This window comes from Anas acuta, chromosome 11 (assembly GCF_963932015.1).
Source record: "Anas acuta chromosome 11, bAnaAcu1.1, whole genome shotgun sequence".
In the NCBI taxonomy this organism is placed as follows: domain Eukaryota; kingdom Metazoa; phylum Chordata; class Aves; order Anseriformes; family Anatidae; genus Anas; species Anas acuta.
Genome location: NC_088989.1, coordinates 18439685 through 18465240, shown reverse-complemented (window position 1 = coordinate 18465240; position 25556 = coordinate 18439685). Strand labels below are relative to the sequence as shown.

The 25556-nt window shown below is 41.0% G+C and overlaps 1 protein-coding gene across 15 annotated transcripts in view; it reads left to right on the top strand.

Moving 5' to 3' along the window:
* The window catches only part of IQSEC1 (IQ motif and Sec7 domain ArfGEF 1), a 341882-nt gene that overhangs the window by 216032 nt on the left and 100294 nt on the right, over positions 1-25556 (top strand). The window lies entirely within an intron of this gene.

The window sequence follows — 25556 nt, the reverse complement described above, 5'->3', positions numbered from 1 at the left end:
TTACAAAGGGAAGACCTTTTCATCTGCACTTCCATGCCCTTTTATTGTGCCTTTATTCTAAGGGATAAAAATACAGTTATTACAGGAGACACGTTCTTATATAAAGCTACTTAAGAAGCTGTGCTTGGGGTGTACTCAACTCCACAGCAAACCTCAAAACTAAACACTTCAATGATGAGACAAACCTCATTTTGTGCAATATTCCATAATTCCTTTAAGTGGCTTTAGGAACTTGAAACAGGCTGTGGTACTCATGGCAGCAAAGATATCACTCACTGAAATCATCCTGCTCTACAGCTTGCTACAAACCGTCATCTGGGCTTATAGTGCAAAGATGTTTCTTCGTAAAAGCATTAGCACATCGTAAAAAGAATGTGCTTGAAGACACAATAAGTCCAAAGCTGAGGTTACAAAATATGAGTCAGGCCAGAAAAATAGCTAGCTCAGATGTCTTGTCTAATGCAACTAGAGTCGTGGCCTAACATCTTGCTAAAGCCACAAGCACAGGTGGCTGCTGACTTATTTTAATTATAGTTAACATGTTTAATTTTAAAAGTGATGTGAAAGCTGACAGGAAGTTTCAAAGAATTTTTCTTGCTTGTTTCTAAGCCCTTCTGTAATCATAGAGCCCTCAGCTCACAAGCTCCTAAATTATTTACACAAAATCAGCTTTGAAGGAAGAGTTTGGAAAATAAATACAAATAAAATAAAAACTAGGCGTGGTGTATTAAGACACGGTAAAGGAATAAAACACAGATAAGGGTCCTCATAGAAGCACTTTGACTTCCAGTGATCTCCAGGGAACTTCTAACACGTGATCTTTAGAAGTCCTGCAGGCTTTTTGGTTGTTTTTCCCCCATTTCTGCTGCCACTGTCCCCTCTACCCCACTCACTTTCCTTTCTTAAAAATTAAGCAAGTCCCTCTATTTTTGCATGTTCCCGTGGCTTAATTAGTTACTTTTACACTGATCGGCCCTGTTAGCAGGTGAAGAGGTCTGTGTGCTCAGTTAATGTCATTTCCAAATGGCTCTCATGCTGGATTTGATCAGCTGGCTGTCCTACAGATGACACCTCCTGTTTTGTTGTTGTTGTTGTTTTAACTTGGCTCTAGAAACAAAAGGCCAGCCATGGATGTGTTTAACTTTCTGATTGCTTGTGGTACCAGAGGGGACTGACAAGCTGCCTGGGCAGCTGGTAGGCCCACTTCATCATTTTAATAGAAGCTAAACCCTGCTCCCAGTCAGTGGTCCTCATACACCAATCTGTCTTCACAGACTAAATTAAAAGCAGTTTCAGCATATGATTAGCTGTATAATAAGACAATGCAAGGGATATGGAGAACAAAGAGTGTAGGAAGGCAAAAGGACACATCTCATCATTTTATGTCCTGTGATTCAGAAAGGGACAATCATTTTCTAAAAACTACATTCATACAGTAATGTGTTCTAAACCAAGATAATTGCTGAGAAACAAAAGATGCTTAACATTAGCCTTTAAGCCTGCAGTGTTGCACAGGATTTAACCTTACGTGGTGGCTGCTTCATCCAGTGCTGTGCATGGCTACATCAGCTGTGCAAAGGACTGCTGCAAGGTCAGAGTGCCGTGGGATAACACTACAGAAGTTTTTTTCTTACTTTTCATTTTTCTGCTATTTAATAGGACAAGTTTTTAGCTTAGACAGAGTCTAAATATATTTTCACACTGAAAAAAAAGACTTCTGGTAAATCCGCAGAACTTAGACATTGAGATGATCACTTTTTCCAGCACTTGCCATGAACTTACATAGCTTTTGTATCTGTTTTCCTCTTCAGCGTGTTGCTTCTTCCTCCTTCAGTATTTCCAAGCACATATTGAATGTCAAAATAATTGTTTGGAAATGCTATCAAGGCAATGTTTAAATGTCAGATACTGTAACACTGTGGCACATAAGTTAGTTCCCACAGCTACAGACGTTATAAGAATATGGTGTGTTGAAAACTACCGTGTTTAATGCTCACAGATTTCATCCAGAAGCTATGTAGAATCTATAAAATCATGTTTAAAGTTTAACAATAATGCAGTAATTGGATGTTTTCAGTGTTTTCTGTGACTTAAGTGATTTATATTTTGGCGAGCTAGCTTTCAAAATCTTCATGTAATGTAGTTGTAGATGATTCATTGGAAACTTCTGACACTTTCTCATCAACTACTTGTTTTCACTGACTTTGTTTTTGTGCATGTGTTTTTGTTTGTTTGTTTTTAACAACTTTGTGCTGCAGTGAAACAAAAATGATATTTGAGGTGAGCAATATGCTTGAGATGTTGCATGGTGTGCTGCAGGCCTGAGTGCTCCCAATGCAGTGGGGAAGGAAAGCTGTACTGCAGAGCAGGTTGGTGGGAAATTTAGCTATTTGCTTTTGTTCTAAGTCTTCAGGAACAGATAAAGGCATTATCTGTCCTCTTAGGAATACATAGTGTAAACTCAGAGTTGCTGTCTGTTGTGCCGAGCTTCATCTGAGAGGCGCAGGGGAGTTTGGCATGGCAGCGCAGGGCCTAATCCCGCCACCCCAGTCATATCCCTGGTGGGAGCTCGGCTTTGGGCCCATCGTGTACCTGAGAGGAGTGCAGAGAGCTATGGCTGGTTTTCACTCTGTCTCTCTAAACAAATTATCCAAAAGAGTAACATTTTCAGGTAAAGCTAAAACAAATAAAGGAGCTAACCATAATTTTGGGGGGGGTTGTGGTTCCACCTGTGTGATTCAGGCCTTTATTCCTGCAGTATGACTTAATACTGAATGGAAATCATGAAAAAGGAAACAAACAAACGACATCTGGGAGAGGTAGCGCAAGTTCAGAACAAGGCCCGGGAAGAAAGGTGGAAAATGGTGAGCTCAAACCAGAATGGAAGACGTAGTTGGGGAGATCACGAATCTCTTGAGGAACTGAAGTGAACCACACTGAGTGCTCAGTCTCTGTTACTGAAGTGCCCTCTTGCCTTACGCTGCTTTGCAAAATGTAATCTTTCCACCATTGTTCACTTCAGTGAAACATAATATGGGTATTTTTTTGGTTTGAGGTTAAATAGTATGTTTTCAGATGGCAGATAGTTACATCTGTGCAACAGGAGCCACAAGCTTTCACACTATTTGACAGAGGTAAAAATCACTGATTATATGCATTTAGTCAATTATATACCTGCCCAGTGGAATTTATCCTAGAAATACAAAAAAAATATGACACTCTGAAATATCGTCCTGCAGTTGAATGCTGCCTACAGCCTCTGCTGTCACAGTTGAACTGCTCCAAGTAAGGGAGAAGACTCAGCGTGTGTGTCTGTATACTTATTTAAATATAAACATTATTTAAAAGGCTCCAAAAGAAACCCTCACTGTTCAAGGTGAGTTCAAATTTTTCCAGTTCAATACTTTTATCACCTTTACAGCAAATGAAGTGCAAAGTCAGTACATCATGCCAGCTCTCACACAGCTGAATATTTGATGTTTACCTTCAAACAGGGCTTAGGCTTAAACTTTTAAGTCAAAGGAATATCTTTTACGGGTTTTCTAGATTAATGCAAGGCTTGAAACTGAGTCCTGTATGTGAACTTTGAGAGGTTTGGGAAGGGCTGGGTTTGTTTTGGGCCTGCTTCTAGTTAAAAATACAATGAGTGGGTCAGCTGTGAAGTTAGGGAGGATGCTGACAAGACTAAAGAGAAAATTCTTTATTTAGCATGATTAGTAAGTATGAAATACCACAGCTCAACAGATAATTTAAAGAAACAGCACTCTTACTGTTGAAGTACAAAGTCCTAAAGGTCATTGACTATCGAAATTACACTGTGTGAAATCCTCTGTTCCTTGCCTATTTCCCACTCAGGACACCTTGACAACTTGAAGATTTACACTGACAGAATCGTTTTCTTACAGTGTGTTGTATTTCAGTGAGGATATGTATGTAAAATTAGGATATGTAGGTGAAATTCAATTGTACTGCTCTATCGTGCATTCATCAAGAGGTCACATGCAGGAAAAATATACTATTTCTGAACATACATTTTTTTTTAAAAATGAAGATAATTTCTAACAGTAAAAGGTCTGTATATGAACAGTGCATATGTTCCTAGTCTGCTAGCATAGCCAGGAATTTGGATTCCAACAGAAATACGTTAAAATAAATTTTGCTTGCAAAACGGAACAGCCATTGCTTTCAGTGGAAGTCCCTTCCCAAAGGCACACGGGTGCTGCAGCCCGGTGCCTGCAGAAGGACTGGAGGTGGTGCCATTTCCCCAGCAACCCGCTGCGAGTGCCGAGCTCTCACTGCAGCAAGCATTGCCCATCATTTCCTCGGTTCGTAACGAGTAAATGAAGTTTGTGATGGATGTGTGGCATCTAGCTTAATAATAAACGTTATTGTCTTTATTTTGTAAATTTGCTTAAAATTTAAAAGTAGACACTTGATTCTTTGTTTTGATCTCAATGTGTCTTGACTTGTCAGGGATAAGGAACATTTCATTTCCTCTGACAAAAATGAATAAAAGCTGTGCTCATGTCTAAAAATCAGTCCTATGGTCTTGATTCATCTGAATAGTAATGTGTTCAGATGCTTATAGTCACATAGGCTATGTTTTTAGTTTAGGAACATAAACTAGGGGTTTTGCATCACAATTATTTATTTATGAACATCCATTACAACGTTCTAATCAAGTAAAAGTCCATGCTGTTCAAAGGGCGTTTTTGTTTTCTGAGGAGCTTGCTGCCTTTGGTGTCGCAAGTACCTTTAAAATTCTAAGTAAAAATAAGGAAGAGAAAGTGATTATAATGAAAATATAATACAGGAAGAAACTGTTCTGACTTATGAGTGAATGCCAATTTATGGTCATCACAGTTAAAGACAACGTTTTGCATATTAAAACTAAAAGAATCCTAGTGGTATTAATTAGAGTTAGTAAATTTGCCAGTAAGGGCAGAAAGAGTTAATACAACTTACTTGTTGTGGTTTTGGAACCAAATTAGTAAAGGTCTTCATATTTTCTGAAGTATTATTTTCTAGTCTGTATTTCAAGAAGATAAAGAGCACCTGTTAAAGCAGCACATCTGGATAAATTGTGTCCAAATGTTTTCAGAAGAGTTGGCCAGTGAATTCTCTCCAACATATAATATTCAATTATTTTGTGGGAATGGGAAAAACAGAATCCATACCAATGCAAGTTAATGCACTATCCATGTTTGAGGAGGAGGAACTAATTGTTGAGGCTTTGATAACCTTATGTGAGCAATCCTGCTACAGGTTTATGACAGAATCATGATCAGTACAGTCATTGTTATTCTTTGTCATGAATTTATATGGTATTTATTGACTTAATTTTGTAAAATACTTTTGTTTCTAACATTATTAGTTTCTGCAGTCCTATATTGCTTATTATAGATTTTCAAGGTGTGTGAGTTGTCCAAGCCAGTGATCTCCGAACTCCTTTGATCAAGCACCTCTATCAGTAAGAAAAAAAAAAATATATTTGAGCAGCAGAAATTCTCAATATTTATTCATTTATAAATTATATATTTGTACTACTGAATTTCTTCAGGCACCCCAACAGATAATCTTGTGCACCTCACTTTGGAGACCACTGATCTAAGCAACTAGAATCAGCAACGCCCTCATGGTAGATGTGATTCTGAGTTCTCAAAACCTAGCTGCAAATTAGAATTATTGCAGAGCTGGTGAGTTAAAGTAGAGTCATAGGGACATCACACTAGATAAATTTCAGTTTTCTGTTAAGAAAAGTCTTGTTTCTGTATATGACACAGATACAGAACCAAAGAGCACAACTATCTGGAGAGTTTTGTCAGTAGAGCACAAGTAAGTGATGTGTGTATTTTAATACACTCAAATGTAGATCTGAATGTCTGCCTTTGCTATCTATTCTATCAGAAATGCATATGGAATGACTTTGACATTCCAGCATTAATGCCAGCTTTTCTTCTGGAGTTCATTATGTTCAAGGCACTTCATTGTGCTAGTTTCAGCATCCCACTGTAGAGACTGATAAACCCAATTCTTACTAAACTGAGGAACTGCAGATTGCAAATTCTTGATAGGTCCCAATTCTTGGTTTCTCACTGAACTGCAAACTAAGCATGTGTTAGTACCTGATCGCAAAGGCTTCATACCGTGGTTTGTGTGGTATCTTCACTTTGTCTCCCATAAGTAGTGGGGTTCCAGTAAGTTGAGTCCTATACTTTGAAAGACTGAAATAGTTTCTCAATATATGGATGCAGCAACTAAATTCTCCTTTTGTTTTATCCAGCTAGTGGTGCACACAACAAATGCTTGGCATGTTCAAGTATGAGATGTTCATGTACTTGGATGTTTAAGTATTTCTGTGCTGTGCTTGCCTTGCCTTGAGGGAGTCCAAGAGTAGCCAGGATAAGTTTGAGTCATGGTGTGAAAGTATGTGTGGTGCAGCCTTACAATAGTCTAACTCTTTAATGCCCTGTCAGTTTTAATGGGCAGGATGGAAATCAATTTTTAATCGCCTTATGTCCCTCTTTAAGATATGTAAGAGACAGACAAATGGGTGAAATGACCAGCCATGTTCATTAGTGGAAAAAGGTATTTTTACCTTAGATTACAATTTCATTATTTCATCTCGTAACTGAAACATTTTAAAAGTCACTATAATGTTGAGTTATTTTTAATTCCTCCTGGCTTTTAACTTATAAACAGGTGCACTTTCCTCCATCTGCCAGTTCTCTTCTCAGTCTCCTGCATATCCTGCTTGCCTGATTCACAGGAGTACCAAATTCCCACAGTTTACAGTCAGAAGTACATGCAAGTCAGAGGTAGTGCAGGATTACTGTAGCATATGAACTGCCAGCTGTGGGGCAGTAGAACAAGCAGCTGAGCCATCATTAGCTGTGGAGAACAGTGTCCAGGGGACGGGTAGCCCAGGCTGCCAGCTCAGGAGCTGCTGTAGTTAGCCCAGTTTAAGTTATCCCCACTAATGAATCAAAGCTGCTTTTGCCTGTTTAAACATAGTGACATGGAGTAAAATATCCTTCAGTAAAATATGATTTTGCTTTTTACTTCCACACGTGAACTTTTGTAGAGACAATACGAATTGTTTTCAGCATTCAGGAAGGCTGAAATAATTTTGGTAGCTTCTACCTTTGGAAACTGCAAGGCCTGGGTTAAGTTTTCAGGTATCAGGAGAAACTGCTGAGGAGACTGTTGTCTCCAGACAGTTTCTTTAGTAACACACTACCTATATGTTGATTGTGGGTTTTTTTTCAAGGCAAGTACAGATATGACATAATGTATACATGGTTTTAGAGGACCGTATCATCAATTACTACTTAAAACAAATGTCATCATGTTCTTGTGGTCCTCTTAGAACTGAAATCTTTAACTACACAGTGAGCCCTGGGTAAATGAGGACAATTTTTCTAATTATTTCCTCTATGGCAAATGACAGTAACCCTTTTAACTGCTTAAGACCAGGTTTTACTAGTTGCTCAGTTAAAAGAAATCTAGCTAATTAGAATAAGTAAAGCATTTCTAGCTGTAATGAAGATGTGCAAATGCCTCAAGAATTCAAGCTTAACTCTTTGTGAAGATCCCAAAAGCTCACCAGTACCGTGATCCCTTGTGCAATTAACGTTTTCATATTCAAGCAGGAATATGTTGCTCTAGTCCATCTGAGATCTGAGTCACATTTTTCCTTTGGAAGGATGACATACTGGGGCAGACCCTGCAAGGACTTGATCTCAGTGTGTTCTAGATATTTTTGTAAATTAATGTTATGCTCCATAAAGTGCTGGATTTGCCTGTCGCTATATACATACACACAGAAAAGATTTGGTGCAAGCAGGCAGTATGAGCAAATTGCTCAATTCCTCTCTGTTAATTAGTAAAACTTGCTGCTTTTAAACAATTCCTATTAGGAACTTGATATAAAAACTGCCAGTTTTACTCTGGATACTTGTTTCTGATGACTCACTGTCTCCACTGCAGTTTTGGGGTTATATTTATAGTTGTGGTTTGTGCAGAATTCACACCTGCTTTGCAAAAGTATGAAACTAATCCCATTTCCTGATAAGGTAGGACAAGTCTGTGGGCACAATGCTGGGTTAGAGCCTCTCTTTTCATTGCCATGTTCCACTTTGGGTTTGTTTTCTCTCTCATTATCTGAGCTCTCAGTGCTTTACATGTCCATCGCTATAATGAGGGGTAGTATCTTTTTCACAGAATCATGACCAATTCTGAACACCCTAACCCACTCGTTTTACTTTAACACCAAGCACGTGTACTGCTAACATTTATTATCATATTGTTATGTTGTTATAATAACATCAGTATGTCATTATAAAAAGAAAAAAAAAATCCATCTTAGAGGTTCTAAGAAGTTTGATGCTTCCATAAAGATGCTCATGCTGAAAGTACTACACACTATTTTGTTGGTCGTGGCAATGGAACTTGAAGTTACACATCTATCTGCTCTGTGCCCTTTGGGTAGCTTTTCCGTAGCTTCAATTTTCTTCTGACATCAATATATACAACGGAATGGGTTTTTTTATTGTGAAAACATTGGCAAGTTGTTGGCTTTGCTGATTCATACACCACTGGAAAAGTTTTTGAAGAGCACGAATGGAAGATTAATGCTGTATATTTGTTAAAGGCAGGGAGAGGCTGCAGATCTTGCAAACTCATCACAGAACCATTTTCAATTTATTTATTTTTTTTATATAGAACAACCTTTCCACTTCTTTTCTATGCAACATGTAATTATACTGTCTGTTTTCTGTTGACATGCTTGATATGTTCTGTCTAAAGACTCATGAAAAGAAGTTGCAGGTCATGCAATGTTAATTGGGATCTGAGTTGTTGCCATAGGCTATGTAAAGATCACCATTTGAAAACAAAAATAGAAAAGGTGCAGTCATGTTCATTTCAGTCAGAGACTTTTTGAATAGCTTTGACTTGTCCTTTGTAGGCTACGTGAGGCTGAAGGATGGCTATTTCAAGTGATCCCTTATATGATTTTGAAAATATACCAGTGGCAATGTATAATGGGATGACACCAGACCAATCTTACTTTTATCTTGATTACATAAATACTTATGATTTCTGTGATTCTGTAACACTTTCAGACATATGGTTTGATTTTTGAGTGGTCCTGTTTGGAGCAAGAAGTTGGATTCAATTATGCTTGTGGTTCCCTTCTACCTCAGGTTATTCTGTGGTTCTGTAACTTTTTTTAAAGAAGTGTGTTTCTAGTAACTATCTGTTAGCATCATCCTTCCCGTATTTCCAGCCTTCAACTACTTGGTACATTTAAAGGAAAGCTTTTTTAAAGCAGATCTGATTCAAACACAAAGAATCAATTCCCATTTGTAGTACATCTCAAGTGTTTATCGTGATCGAGCACATTGCTGAATCAAGGAAAAGAGTTAAGCATGTGCGTACAACTGGATGTTCGTAAATAACTAGAGGCAAAGGAAAGTTAGGTGGTTTCTTTAGTAGCTTATTGAATATGTATATTTCACCAAGTTTCTTAAAAGCAATTTTAGGAAGAAAGGACTGGTAAAGCAACAAAAAATTTTCTCTAACAGGGTAAAAATCGATCTCATGAATTAGAATAACTGGGAAGGAGGTTTATGTATGTTGTTTATGGATTATAAAAGATGCTCTTCAAGAGGAAATGGAAAAGATGTTCTTTCTGTCTCATTTGTGTTGCTGGTATTTATTACTTGCTGGCATTTATTTCTAAAGAGCATTTACTCACTTGAAAAGAGTGCAACAGCTTGGTAGTCATCAATGTCTGCATTTTCTTTTCAAAATATATTGAATTTTTAACAACCTCTCCATCCTCTAAGTTCGTGCTGTCTTTCCTGGTGTTCAGATGCACTTCACAAAGTCCCTTCTCATAATGAGGCACTACCCAAAATTGTTCAAAGTCCAGATGTGGTGATACTATTTTTTTGTTGTTTTTATTTTTGGATAATGGCAGGTTTCTATACATGACTTTTACAAAACTGAAATGTATTCTTATCATTTATAAACTAAAGATTTATTTGTTTTCAATTGTTAGGCATGATTGGAAAATAGGAGCATGCATTTCCTAGAGCTGTGTAACAGAAAAGTGGGACAAAAATCTTGGCGTGGCACTGTAATAACAATCTTCTTATTTGTATTAGTGTACTTCAGGGATGCCGACTGGCACAGCTGAAGGTATAGTGGTAACGTCCTGTAAGCTGGGCATGCTCTGTCTCACGTCAGCCCTACAAGGACACCGGGAGGATCTAGTCCCAGCTGCATTGTCACTGATCTGGAGGTGGCTGACATCTGCCTGACTTAAAGCAGGGCAGAGCCCTCATCATCTGAAGAATACTATTTATACACATTCGAACTAGCCTGCAGATGTTTTAGACATTGAGCATATGCAGGTGAGGGACTGTTTTTATTGTCTCTCTCTAAGTGACAGCAAAAACTGCATTTTCTGTTGCACTAACTGGTGATTTTGCAGAACAGTCCATCCCCAACAGATATAGAGGCTTAAGTGGAGGCTGACCAGAAATCTTTTGACTGTAATCTCAGCTGTCCAATTTTTCCTTGTCCTCAGAAATATTTACTCTTTGGCAGAAGCTCAGTTAAAACTCTCTTTGTTGAAGTCCCAAGTCACATTGAGAATCTAACCCTCTGCCCTTTTAATGTTTGCGTTTCTAAAATTGGAATGATCATTACTACACAGTTCATAGGCAACGTTTTAAAGGTGAGAGTACAATTTCCAAATGGAAAAGCTAAGTGCTGCTGTGATTCTGTAGCTGAAGTTGAGAGACTGTAAAGCATCAATCACAAACAAGTGTCTTGATGAAGGAGAATAACTACATTTATGGAAAAATGCGTGTATGGGGAGGTAGGGCAGGAAAGGGGAGCCATATGCACGCATGCTAAACCCCTAGAATTAGACAAAGGCCTGGCAGATTTAGTAGTTTGAGTGTCCAGCCCTTCCATCCAATGCTAGAAGCGATAGACATGATGCTTGGTGAGATCAAACCTACACCTGACACCTGTAAGAAATGAACTATAGCCAAAGATATTGGGGGGTGATTAGTACACAGTGGAGGCAGCAGCAGTTGTAGGAAGGTAAGACTGAAACGGGAGTTTCTGAGCTATCAATTCTAGTTCCTATTATTTCAAGCAAAAATGTTGTATGTTTTCTTCTCATAATCTTGTCACACTCCACAGTTTTGCTGATCAGAGCTAGAAATCTTTTTATTACTATCTTAATTCTGTTCCAACTGGTGCACACATCTTCTTGTGCCAGCACCGTTTTTTCATTTCTAGCCCATATGCTCACCCCACCAGTATATACTGAAAAAGCAGTTCATCTGTTCTTTTTCTTTTTTTTTTTTTGTCTGTTGGTTTGTTGTTTTGTTTTTTGGTTTTTTGTTTTGTCAGAACTTAACAAGCCGATCTTTTGCAGTCCATTGTTGTCAGAGAAGCTTCCCATCTCTTTAGTCACCCAAAGCAGCCTTCTTTGCACCCAGTACAAGTTTGATTTACTTTTCCTTAGGTTTGGAAGACTGATGCAGTTATTCTAGCTGAGGTCTCATCTTTGTGTTTAAGAAGGGCGTCACTGAAGGACAAACATGGTGATTAAGTTTAAATAAGCAGCAAGAACAGCCAGCATTCCCAGGGGGAGCAACTTGGTGCAAGCATCTTGCTTGAGAACTGGAGGCAGCTGACAAAGAAGATGACTGCCCACACTGTTTGCTGTGGCTTCCAGTAGAGTAGTTTCTTGCCAGCCTGCCTTTTGGCAGTCTGGCATAAATATATTTAGTATTTTTTAATGCCTAACTTGTAGGCTTTTCCTTATGTCCCTGCACCATGGATTGATAGTTAAACTGAAAAAAAAGAAGCAAGCCCTTCTCCATGGCACATGATTTTTACAACTACTAGCGTGATGCTTCCAGTAAAGGTACCAAATAACACACCTTAAAATCCCCACAGTATCATTATCCTGCCTCACCTGTTTCTCTCAGATTTTTAGGGCTGTAGGATACCTGCCAGGGAAGCAAAACCAACTCATATAATAAACTGTAGGAACTGCAGGAACTGTGTGTATGTATGTGTATGTCTCTGTGCATATGCATATACTTATTTAGAAATGCAATCATTTTAAATTTCAAGAAGTGTAGTCTCGAGGAATTTCGGAAGTAAATTTGATCTTTTGCTCCAAAACATCTCCTTTTACCTAAGATGATGCATAGCATTAGCACAGAGCATACAGAACTGTGTTGCTGTAGTCTCTTCTTGAAAGAGTTTCTGCAGACGTACTTGACCGTTGTGAGATTTCCCTGACAGGGAGGAACACTTTAAAGAGATGCCGACACTATCATTAGCAAGCAAGTGAAGGGAAAACTACGACCAGAAAATCTGCTGGTTAGCTCTTCCATAGCACAGGCAGAAGACTGGGTAATTCTACAACTGTTTTTGTTGACTTTGAATACCAAAAAGTCAAACATCTTTGTGTTTGTGTTTGAATGACCAACCATTCCTGCCTGTTAAGTTAGCTACGCCTCCAAATTTGGATTGAGTATATAGAGACACGACAGATTGGACTGCAAGACTGTCTTTTTGTGAGGGTGCTAAAGGAAACAAGGCTGGTTCACTAAGCATGCTGGTAAATTATAGGAATGACAAAAATGCATTTTGAATAGCTTAGTGAGAACACGAAGTACCTTTTATAAGAGATAAGTTGAGCCCGTGTTTAACTTGCATTATTTCATTTTACTTGGAAAACGTTGCATGCGATCCAGTTACTGAAAAATTAATCACATTGCTAAGTCTTTGTGAGGGAGGGGGGAGAGGAGGCTATGTTTAACAGCCCATCAGCCAGAAAAGGGTCCCAGTGATGCAGGGAACACTTTAACTCCCAGGTCCATCTGTCCTTTAGGTAATTTTGGTCTTGATGGAAGTAAAAGTTTTTAATTGTAAAGCCCTGAAAATTACAGGTTTCCCAAAGTAACTTACACATTGTAACTTGTACATTTTATCAAGCCTGCGAAGGTCTGTTCCTGAAAGAAGGGGAAATGCTGCTTAGTGAGTGGCAGGTTTGGGAGATAGGAAGTAGAATTTTAAATACTACCCAAGTATTGATACTTGTTACAGATTTCTGTAGCTCTTTTCCCAGATCTTCCTTTTTGTGAAGATGGAAAGAGACTATTTCTTTTTTACCAAATAGGAGGAGAGAAAGGGTTATTTAAAGCGAATAAAAATTAATTATTATACCAAGGATAGAAAGTCAAGAGACATGAGTTCTATTTCTAGCCCTGTGGCTGGCTTATAATTGCTCTTTGGCAAGAGATGTCATAGTGTGACGCACATTTAAATAGGCTCTGCCTCCCAAAACAGGCAGTTTCTGGTCCTTGTGCTGTGCTGCACAAGCCTAGTGCTGTGCTAGTGTATGAAGCAGAGCCATGAACCAGATGAGGGAACTGATCCAGCTGAAAGCAGAAACAGAAAGCAAAAAGGTGGTAGGGGAAGAGAGGGGTTTGTTTCTTCAGCCAGATCACTTGCTTGATCCGTACCATTGTGCAACAGTTCAAATGTGCCAGCAGGTGACATGTCAAGATCTCAAGCTTGCTGCATCGCATACCTTATCTAGAAAAAGAAAATATTTTCAAATATTTACTACAAAATATTTATCTTTTAGTTAATATGGCTTTCTTGAACTGCACAAGACCCTGGTCAAGCTAGACAATCCAAATAATTTTCCAGCAAAGCAAAAGCTCTCTCCAATGTCTTCACGCTGAGTAGCTGTAAGGGTTGCACTTCTCTATCAGTCACTTGGTGGAATAAAAATGTTATTTTAAAATTCCATCCTGCTTAAAAAAAAAAAAAAAAGGCATAAATAATATGCAAGGTACAGGCATTATCACACAACATTTAATTCATCCTAGGTGACTAGGCTATTGTTTTCCAAACCATAATGATATATAATTAATTTCATTGCAATCTCTTGGAAGCTTCCTGGCTGCTGGACACCCTGCTGAAATCAGCCAAGCTCAGGATGCATGAGTGCTCCAGTGGTTTACAGAGATAATGCTGTTTGTAAGAAAATACAAGAATTTCTGTTTAATTCTAGGACAATATTTTTTCTTGATTTTTGTTCAAGATGCCTTTTTCTAAACAGGCAAACAAACAAACAAACAAAAAAGACTGAAAATATTTGGGAGATAGCCAAAAAATAGCAAATGTGAATAATTCATGTTGAAAAACTTCTTTTGAGTCAAAGTTATGTTCCCAGTGTGAAAGAAATGAGCTGCTTTTTGTGAACTGGGCCTTGAATAATGAATTTTATGATGAACCTCATTCTTTAGTTTACCTCATTTAGTCACTGTTGACTATTAACATTTTATATCAACCATGACTGTATATTCGTGGGATACAGGTTCTACAGATGATTTTCTGTAACTAGGTTTTTAGACCAGTTCTTAGGAGGTAAAAGTGAACAACCTCTGCTGGGAAACCTTAACAAGCTGTCATTTATTATGTAGATGTCTTGAAAATTAAATCTCAATTTTTCTCTTCTGTTGCTGTAGATGTAGATGAAAAAGGATTAAATAAGTGGAGACAGGTGAAAAGGAGAAGATTAATTTTGTTGTCATCAGTGAATAGTCATACTGGTATATTGCTGTAAGAAAGACGTAAGGTGGATAGCCAAACATTGTGGTTGGAAGCAGCTCGTAATGTAGCTGAAATTGAGCCCCTACCTCAGTTAGTAAATGTCATACAACAACAATAAATCTGTTCCAGACACAGTTATGGAGATGGTTAGTTAAAGTGAAAGGAGAAAGTCAGGGAAGCCAGCAGTAGCAGCAGTGAGTGCAATTCTTGGGAGGCGCTCAAGGTGCGGTACCTGTTAGACATGGTGGTGAGACTCTCCAGAACGCCCTGGGGAGAAGAGCCGAGAAGCTGGGAACAAATGAAACACGACAGGGAGGTGCCCTGTGAGCAGGCAGAAGTAGCAAGAATAGAAAAGGCGACAGCGAGAAGCAACAGAGAAAAATTCCTGTGGGGTTTTAGTGTAAGTGAGCGCTGTGGCGTGATAAAGTGAAAGATGGGGAGCTTGGATCTCCAGCAGCTAAGCTTTGAATCAGGACTGCAAAACATAGGGTGGTCCCAGAGGTGGAGGCGCCTTTGCAGCGGTACAGTGAGTAATGTACAATTTAGAAGAAACACACAAAGCGGGTAGTCCTGAAGAGATGGGACCTGGATAGGCTGAGTTACTTCATTACATCTTGCCATCTTAACCTGTGCAAACTGTGTATTTGATGTCAAAACTTGTGTTATAGTTAACACAAGAAGGTAAATCCTTGCATGCAAACAGCTGGCTTTATTTGAAGATGTAACCAAGCAGTTATATTGGTGGCTAATCTAACAAGTGGTGAACTAATGAGTACCTTACTATCTTCCCACGTCTGTATCTGCGCATTTCTGTTACTCAATCAAAGCTGTGCTGGCACAGTTAGTTGCTGAAGAGGCTACAGAATGTCTCTCAAATGAGGGATTTTTGTTGTTGTTTATGGAATGCTCAGCTACACAGGAGTTATTGTTGTCTGCATTTCCCTGTATTTGATGCTATTTATTTATTCCTGTTCCTATTTTTAGGATGAGAACTTCAAATAAGTGAATGAGCTTCATGCTAGCTGATCATACAGCTGATTTGTAGTCATTTTCCTGGATGCCTATTAGGTGTTGCCAAAATGTTGTGGCATTTAGGTCTGAAGCTCTTTAAGGGAGTGAAGAAAATGGGCAAATTATTCAAAATCCACTAAATAATAAAGAGGTTAAATCCTGTTGTTCTAGCAAAAGTCTTAGGTGTTTAAAAACATGGTCTACTTGCAATAAGTCAGATGGAAGCACCTAAGTGTTAGATCCCAACTTAAATTATGCTCCACTGAAAATCTGATCAGATAACTACTCGATGCATTTATTTAAATGTGTCTACACCTAAGACTGTTTCATCTTTCAAATTATATTTTGTCTACAGTTGTGACCATTTTTCTATTAATTTCAGGCAGTTTTCTTTTGTTTATGATCATTCTGATCACAGAGCACACTGACTGCAGTCAGGCTTGTCTTCATTGTCTCATATCCTCCCCTAAATGTATACCCTGCCAGCAATTAAGCTTCCAACTGGGAAATAAGGAGAATGTGGTTGAGGCTGCAACATTAAAGAAATGAACATATATCAAATAAACTGCAGCAAAATGACAAAAAGACTCTCTCTAAAGCCAGCAATGATACTGTTACAAGTGACCGTGAAAGCCTCCAACTAAAAGAAGCAAATGACTTTATCCATAAATGGACAAATTGATTTCTTTCTCTGGAAGGTGAATATTGCTCCAAACAATGGGGGGTAATGATCATTTTCATACATGAGGAATGCCCAGCATCATCCCTACCATACATTGCAGGTAATGAAGTGTTTTTCAAAACGTAGTTACTAACGTTTGTAAGGAAATTGGGGTACAAACTTCAGTGGACATCAGGATTACTCTGCTGTCAAACTGGTAAGGGTGCTCAGCACTTGAAGGCATGCTACTTGTTTGTGCTTTGTTTTCCGCACAGGAAAAGTGCGCGCAGCAATTCTCCATTTTTAGCCAAGTTCTCGCCACTGACTGCCTTTTGCCTCAGCTCCGCCACCACTGCTGCTTCCGTTTGGCTGCTGTGATGAATCAGCAGCTTGGTCTTCTGTGAACAAAGGTGCCAAGATCTCTTGCAGTTGTATCCATGAGCTACAGAAAAATTCGTGTCACCAGCTAGAACCAGGAGGCTCTGTACTTCACCCCAGAGCTACTAAATCCATCCCACCTGTGGTAAATTTCAGGCCAGGCACTCCGCTGCTAAGACTTGTACCAGTACATTACATCTGCTGAGCTGGCACCTTGTGGCTCTGGAATTAAATCGTACCAGAGAACCATGACATGTTTGGCTATGACCCAATGCTCAAGACTTGTCCCAAGAAAACCGGTGTGCTTGCTGGGTGTTAAATTGGCTGGTCTCCTTTTGCTGCAGTGGTGCATCGCAGCAAAGGGCACAGCACGTGTGTGTGCTCACGCCATGGCAAGGCTGCAGGTGGACAAGGCACAGCTTTTGTAAGATGTTCTCATTGGGGAAGAATCTGGAAGTGTTGCCTTGGTGTGTATGAAAATATAACACAGCATGGTTTGTATATGCATGTGCGTGCCTGAGGCAGTGTCAGGAGAGGCCGTGTATATGTTATTTGTGCGGTGGCTGAGCAGAACCAGCAGTGTCCGTTTGGCACCTCCACAAGCTGGGGGTGGCAGGCACACAGAGTGGGGACTGTACACCTGAACTGTGCATGTCCAAGTGGAAAAAGGAAGTGTCATGCTTTCAAGATGAATGGATATTTTAGCTGTAAAGTGCAATCTGCAACCATTCAAGGCAAAACTTCCTGATCACGTCTAGGGTCTGGTTTAGGACTGGGATCATTGTGATGAATGCAAATGGGTATTTTCCTGACCCTGCAATGGTAGGTAAAAGTAGGACCAGAATTATGCTCTTGAGCTTTTTCTGCTTTGACTTTCAGGGAAACTTACCCGAGAAGGTGATAGACTTTTAGCTCATATAAGGGTAGCAAACAGTGCTATGTAAAAGCAAGGCAGCCACTTAAATGCCATTCATCAATTTTTATTGGTGTTCCTGCTAACGGTCCTTTTCTTGGGATCACTCAGTCTGGTTTGGCTACTTCGTGCACTGACTGCTTTTCTCATGCATCTGTGCCCCATCCCACGTGCCTGACTTCCACGGAATGGTGTTTTCTGTCTCTGAAGGTCAAAATCCTCATCATGACATCACAGCTCATTTGGTTTAAGCCAGGCTGAGGCCACTTGAGCTATTAGGAGGTTTCAAGTAGAAAAAGAGCAGGAAAATTAAATCAACATTTACAAAATGATGGCTCCTCCACCTTGCAAAATAAGTTCAGCAGCACGGGAAAAATAACACAAAGACACTGAGCTATTCCCAAAAATGTAAAATTTATCAGACTAGCATTTCATGAGGTCTAATACAGTAAAAGGATGAACGCCCTCCCCCAGCCAACTAATCAGACAGCCTCATATGAGGAGATTTCTTCCCAGCTCCAGCTGGTCTTGAAGCATGCAGGCTGGCAGTCCTCATGATTTTATCAGTGAGAGGGCAATAGAAACTGTTCCTAGCAGTATGAGCTTCAATAGTATTTTATACTTATTCAGCATCTTTGCCTTGACAATTTCAGAAGTGTGTAACAGAAGGGAGAGGAAATTCTCCCATTTTTCCACAGGGAAAACTGAAGCAAGCCATTACAGACTTCTTGTGTATATTTTGGAGAGGCAGCACACTCAGGCTTTGAATTTAAACATTGATTTTTCTGTCATTTTTTCACCTCTTTGCTGGAAAGAAATTCCAGAGGCTGCGATACGAGGCCTGGGTGCAGGAGGTCGCCCTAGCCTGCAAGGCCTTTCCTTCATGGTGAAGCCCCGTGTGAGATTTGGGTTTATCTGTATTTTGACCTTGAACTCTGGGACAGAGCTCTCTCTTCTTTGATGGCACGTTGTGTGGCACAGTTGATGAAGGAACCTTAGAGCAGGTCATTTCTGTGCTGAGAGGTGTCCCGCTGGCTGTCCCTCTGAGGCAGCGGGGAGCTCCCGGCTGCCCTGGAGATGCTGGCCTGGTGCTGAAGGAGTGAGGGGGAGTGCTGAAGAAAGTGAGATGGGAGACGAGCACACAGTCATGCTCATGTACCCTTGTAGTCCTTTTGAATTTCCTGTGCTGAGTGAATTATCTTTTTAATGGTTTTGTGTGGCCACGTTTACATTTTGGAAACACGCTGGCTGCTCGCAGCCTTCGCTCTACAGCCAGCTCACTTGGCTGCGTAAGGAATTCACCCAAAATTGTGTGTCAGCACTCCTGCCCTTTGAATGCTCTATTTCTGTCTCATGAAAAGCATCTGCCTCATGTGTCTCTGCAGAGGTGAACCAGAAGGTTGGAAAGGTGGAAGGGAGCCTGCGGGGAGCAGCCTGGGAAGCTGTCCCCTCAGTGAGGAAGGAACGGGGGGAGAAGGTGCACGAGGGAGGCCAGGGGGCACTGATCGATAGAGGGGTGAGGGGTGGCAGCCTGGTGTCCAGATACCTCACAGTAGCTCACAAGGTATGGATTGTCAGAAGGGAAAAGCCCCGGCTGCCCTCAGTTACACATCACTTTTGTCATATTTCTCCTGTATTGAAAGAGCTTCCCATCCTGCTCAGCTGACAGACTCCTCTGGGGAGCAACCACTACTAACGCTGCCCAAGACAACTGACAGACCTGACTGAAATCTAGTAATTTCATGATTAGATGAGTCTGGTAAATAGGAAGGGAATTGAAGCAGTACGTGATAATTCTTCCAATCCTTTTCCTTACTCCAAGGAAAAACCCTTGGGCCCCAAGTTCTGGCTGGCTGAGCTCACTGCAATCCCATCCCAAACAGGGAGCAGGATGCTTCCTTATCTGAAGTTCCTAATCCACCACTCACTACAGATATATGCAAAACTCCAGAAATGTAGTTAGAAATAGTTATTTCAAAATTTACCTTTTCAAGGTATATCCAAGCCCCTGTGCAAAAATAGTGGAAAGGATCTGGCATTTAGTTGAACAGATCTTGATCTATGTTGTTGGTTTTTTTTTGTTAGTTGTCGTGTGATTTGCTGCTGTATAAACCATGGCAGCTAGTGAGCTAAGTGAAAGCTTAACTCTAGTTTCATGAGTTAGGTGGATATCGTGTAAACGCTTTTGCTTTTTAATGTAATTTATGATGTTAAGCCCTAAACTGGTTTGAGCTGCCATGCACAAAGAAATATCAGCAATGTAGCCAGCGCTTTGGGTTTTATTTCAAGATGCGTTAAAACACCACAGTAACAGCAAGCACTAAATGTGCATTTCAGTGTTAAAAGGAGATACTTTTGCTGAAAAGAGGTGTGAAACCGTGTTTCCTTGGAAGTCTGGAGAAACCTGTGCCCTGGGTTTTTCAGTGCAAGGTGCTGAGCACTGCATTGTGTTGACAGAGGCAGGCAGAGCTGCGGTCATTCAGCACGTCCAGTGCCACACCAGGGTCTGGCAGAGGCAATGGGCAGAGCTCAAGAAGTACTGAGGGAGTCAGTAGTAACACTATTTGGGGCTGAGTGGCTGAGGAATTTAATATTACCTGAGAATTAGCACCAAATTTAGAAGGTAATTTAGTCCTGGGGGAGAGCACGTAGCATCATCGCATCTCTACAGTTTAGCATCTGCTGCTTAAGCTGTCTGATAGATCTTGAAAGGCTGAAAAGGGCACTGACCTTGCCGGGAGGTTGCTCACTGGCCAGCATTGCCGTGGCGATGTGGCATGGCTCGGGGTCCGTCGGGCTATGAACGCTGCTGAGCAGAAGCTGGGAGGTCCGGCCCATCGCAGCGCCGCGAGGTAAATGTGCTGAGCAGTACAGCGGATCCGGCAGCGAGAGCCCTGCGCTTCCCAGCTCCAGAACGAGGCACTGACCCAGCTTTATCCTCCTGTAGGACCAGCTTGCGCTTTTTGTATCATTCCAGCACATCCACTGCAAAGGGAGACTGTGACAGCTCCACCTGGATGTTTGGTTTTATTTATTCATGGCCTGTGGAACAATGAAGTCAGAGGTAGGTGAATGATGCAGTGCAGGAAGTTGCTGCAGCAGTAGCTTTGCTAGAGACGATGATTTAATGTATCGGGCTAACAGCAGAGGAAAATATTAATAAATTCTCTTTGTGCATGTATCGGGCAGGGGGTAAGGCTTTCTAAGTGCAGCAGATGACGTTTTCTAATTGCATAGCTTTCTCTTATGCCTGAAGTAGTGATGTACAAAGGTTTTGTTTCCCTTAACGTTATAGAAATGCAGTCTTTTCAAGGCTAAGCTATCCATTTATCTTGCTAGAATTAGCAGAATGTCGTGTTTCATTCTTTTAAATGCATATCAAGTTCTCAGCAAAAAATAAGCATGTTAATCATTGTAGCTGATGCGCTGTGTTATGCAGATTGCGAGCATTGATTCCAGACTGTAGGTTCAGCTTTCGTATTTGCATTTAGTCAATCAAGTCTGCGCCCACCCCGGATCCCTTCTGGTGAATTTCTGTGGATTTTGTTGCTCAATGTATTTATTCTCCTCTGAGCATCTGCTTTAAAATAAATCATTAGAACAATACGCGGTCCTACAGCAGAGGCAGCAGAATATCTCGGGGAGTGAAATCTTTCTGTAGAATCGCATGCAGTCTGTGTGGCTGTTAAAGGAGGGGTTTTAATGTAAACCCTGAGGATGTTTTGAGTTTTTAAAAAGCCAGTCCCGTGTCTGTCTTGTACACAGGAATGCATGGACCCATAGGGCAGAAATGCAGATAGATTCTAGAGATAGGTCCCATACCATGTCTCTGAGGCTGGCCTGTGTGTGTAGTTGTTCTGGGGTTGTATAATGGAGAGCTGGAGCATGGGGATGAAATAGTTGAGAGCTGGTGGGGGGTCATTTATTTTTTATACATCTTAGCATATGACACATTTCATATGCTTAACAATTTTGTAAAACATATTTGTTAATTCCTATCAGTGTCGTTGCATTTAGAAGATACTAATTAGCATCTTTTTAGTTTAATGGGCTATTAATCATTCCTGTTTTTTCCAAGCAACCGATACGTTAAATTGCTGTGAATTTGGTTTGACTGTGTTCTGCCAAAGTTGATGAATGGTCAGAAGCAGCGAAGCAGAAATCTGACCTGCCACCACAGCCAGCACCCCGGACAGGAAGCTGTGAGATTCCCTTTTGAAAACAAAACCTCTCGTACGTGCTGCTTGTCAAGACGTCAGTGCCTGTAACCCTTACACAGTAGCAGGATCCGGAGGTGGTCTTCTAATCGATTTTGTAATGCCTACATACAGTTAGAAGTAAAGGAATGAAAAAATCCCTTAAATCATGAGCCTAGTGTGGCTAGTTAAAGTTAAAATTCATAGCCAGATGGCTGTTTTATGACATTCTACATAAATACAGGGAAAAATGCCTTGACTTATCATACGCTCATTGGTACAAACCTATCTGCTAGGGATGGCACGGCACCTGTGAGTTTGGGTGCAAGTTTTGTAGGCTGTGAAAGCCCACCGGCTGTCAGATGGCAGGGGTTGAACGAGGCTGCCTTCTAAATATGGAACGTGGTTAAGCAGACGGAGAGGTGTCAGTAGCGTTGCATCAGAGGATTAAAGGGTATTTGGGGGTGAGAGCATTTGCTGCTTTGAGAAGGTCACAGCCAGAGCTGTTCAGCTTGGTCTCTGGAAGCACCAACTGTCCTGTTCCTCCCGGTGTTTTCCATGTGTGTGGTTCTGCACAGCCCAGCAGGCCACGTGTGGAATTTCTCTTTTCACTGCTCAGGTCAGGGTTTTGGAAACCATCCCCCTGTGTATGTGCTGGACACCTGAACAAGGCACTGCTGGTCCCAGGGGAAGTCAGCGTGCAGCACCCGTGGGCAGCCTTTGGGTGAGAAACTCCTGAATCCTGCTCTTTTAGAAGTGCTTGATGAAGACAAAAGTACCCTTAAATATTACTAAGAATGACTTTTTCTTTCACCAAGTTATCCTTTAGTTTTAAACATGGTACCACTTAGAAGCATTTCTCTATTTTTTCCTAATTCTTCTGAGGTAAATGTTTTTTTCTAAATTAAATGAGAATAAAGGGTATTATTTTGCAGCTTAAGGAAAAAAAAAAAAAAAAAAAGAAAGTATAGGCCTTGAATCTATAAACGCATAGCTTCATTAGAGTTAAGAATTTGTGCTAATAGTTATATGTATGATTACATGTTTGAAGACCTGGAGCCTTTCGCGTGTGTGGTTTTGGCTTGACTGTAATCTGGACAGGAAGGATTGTTCGCATCACATGTAAAAGTTTCTTACACGGCACAGAAATTGAGGCGGGAGCCTGGGGGACTTATATCCTGCTTAACAAAGTCATTGGGTTTGGAGTGGGTAGAGCCAGGGCCTGTCTCGTGTTATTGCCAGTCAAGTCATGCTCTTTATGCCAAAGGAACTCTAGTAAAAAGCGAATGGCCCCCATGCTGAACAGCAGTGCTGCAATAAACCCTCAATTTACATACGCACTGGTGCCAGTTTGAAACAGTGAAGGGCAAACACTGCATCAGCAACTGCAGGAAGCTGGAGCATTTTTTCATTACGCTGCCAACAAACTTAGGTTTTTCAGATGTAAATAATGTTGGGTTTGCTTTAATGCACAGGCAGGACATTGCTAGTCTGCGCCAGCACTGAGCGGTGTGTCGGGCTCCTCGGGACTGCTCCTGCTCTGCTCTTGTGCTGCTCAGGAACAAAGGCGAGGCTGCGCTGGGGCAGTGTCGTGAGCCAGGCGGTTGCGATGAAGCAAGGACAAGGCTGCTTCTGCTGTGTACCACTGGGGGTTGCGTGGGCAATGTAATGTCTGTAATGTCTTAAGACTCTTACCTGTAAATAGCAACACTGCCACAACAAGAAATGCACCCTTAGTGGAGCTGGAGAAGGGGGATTAATTGCGCTTGGAGCTGCAAATTTGAACAGGCAAATTACACAACTGTGCTGCTGCTCTCCCCGTAGTTTGACCTAATGCTTCCCCAGTGCTTATTCTGCAGAGTAGCCAACAGCCTCCGAAGGAAATTACATTATTCAGGATTTTTGTTTTAAGGAAACAAATAATTGCAGGCAAGCCCAGTCCTGTTTTGGCACTTCCCCCAGGCAGAACCCACTGGGTTTGTTCGAGGGGTTTCCTTCAGAAGGAGAAACTTCAGGTTTGCCCAAGTAGAGAGGGCTAGCAGGCTGCTGTGCTGCACCTATCAGAAAATCATCTCTTGAAGGATGAGAAGAAAGATGGAAAAAAAAAGTGTTTTGTTTTTCTTTTAAACAGATACTTGCTTTTCATCAAAACAATGCATCTTACGCCCCTTGTGAGAAACACCATAACTGGCTAATTTCTCAACAGCCAGATTGGCCAAAGCAAAAAACCCTGCTGAATTCAGCTTAGTTCTTTTTGGTCTCTAAAAATAAAAAATATCACAGTCCTAACTTATGCAAAGAACAAGCAGTCTGCATCTTGGGAAAGGTTTTAGCCTCTGTTAGGAGGCTCAGTGAAGTTTTCCCTGTGAACAGTGGGTCCTGCACCATGCCGATGCTGTCCGAAGGTGTGTGGGTGCCCAGCATGTGGCAGTGCTGTGTAGCAGAGGTGCTGATGTGGGTGCTGACAGCTGTAGTGGCACCCAACTGAGTGGCTTCCAACTGAGGCGTGGTTTTGAGAAACAGGGAGGAGAACTGAGCCCGCTGCCTTCTGGTGTCATTTTTCTCCTCTTCTAGGTGTTCCTCTGAAGCTGCGGTGAGAGCCCCTTTGTGTTTTATAGTTGTGTTTTATAGGTGCCTGTGCTGTAACCCAAAGGAAACCCAGTTTCATGAAGTCTGGGTCAGGTCTTTATGGAGTTAGGGGTTCTCCTGTTTTGTGTTGATCCACAGAAAAAGGCAAATAAATGCCTTAAATCAGAAAGGCATAACTTTACATTTTCAAATCATTTCTATAAACACTTACTGATTTATATGCATAGCACAGGCACCCACAGGACAGATGCAAATGTCTTCATTTTTCCAGATGGAAAGACTGAGGGAGAGGGCGGGAGAGCAGGGTTTGTTCAGCTGCAGAGGCAAGTTGACATTAGAGGCAGCGCCAGAGCCTGAAACCCGTGGCTCCCAGTGCTGTGCTCACACAGCTGCCTAGCCACATTAGCCACTGTGTTTCACATACTTGAACAATGAGAGAGAAATACTAAAAAAAAAAAAAAAAAAAAAAAAGAGTTTGATTTTGTGCATGTGTACATGTTGTGTACGTGGCATCTGCAGAATACGGTCTTTGGCAGACGTTTTGAGACCTTTCAAGTGAAATCAGATGTCCATCTCTCCCTGTCTTGCAGGCAGTGCTGAATAGACAGTTCTATTTAAATAGGTGTAATCATATGTTATGGATCACAATAGAGCTCGCTGCACCACACGTCATTCTTCTGTGTGTTATTGAAATGCTGAGGAAAAGAAGCTGGACTGTCTGAGCTTTCGGTAATGATCACAGCAATCAAAATAGTGGAAACAACTCATATTTACAGACATACAGAAAAAGGAAACTCATGATGATGTATTTCCCAGGCTTTCCAATATTCCCAAGCAGTTGTGCAGTGCTGAAGTCCACTTTGCAGGCACAGAAAGCCTCGGTTACACAACAGCTAAGGAGCCCCAATATCTATAATTAATGCAATTATACTGGAGGAGAAAGGGGAGAAAAACCAACTTCTTGGGAGGTAAGGGGTTGATGAGGATGACCTATTCGGGCTTGAGGCAGATAGCTTCACACTGATGTTGTGCACTCCAGCAGAATCTTCCTAAGATTTAAGCAGAGAGCAGAATGCTTTGGGATGACCTGCAGGGCAGCAACCAGCAGAGAGCAAACACGGGGCCTGAGGAACGTAGCCCA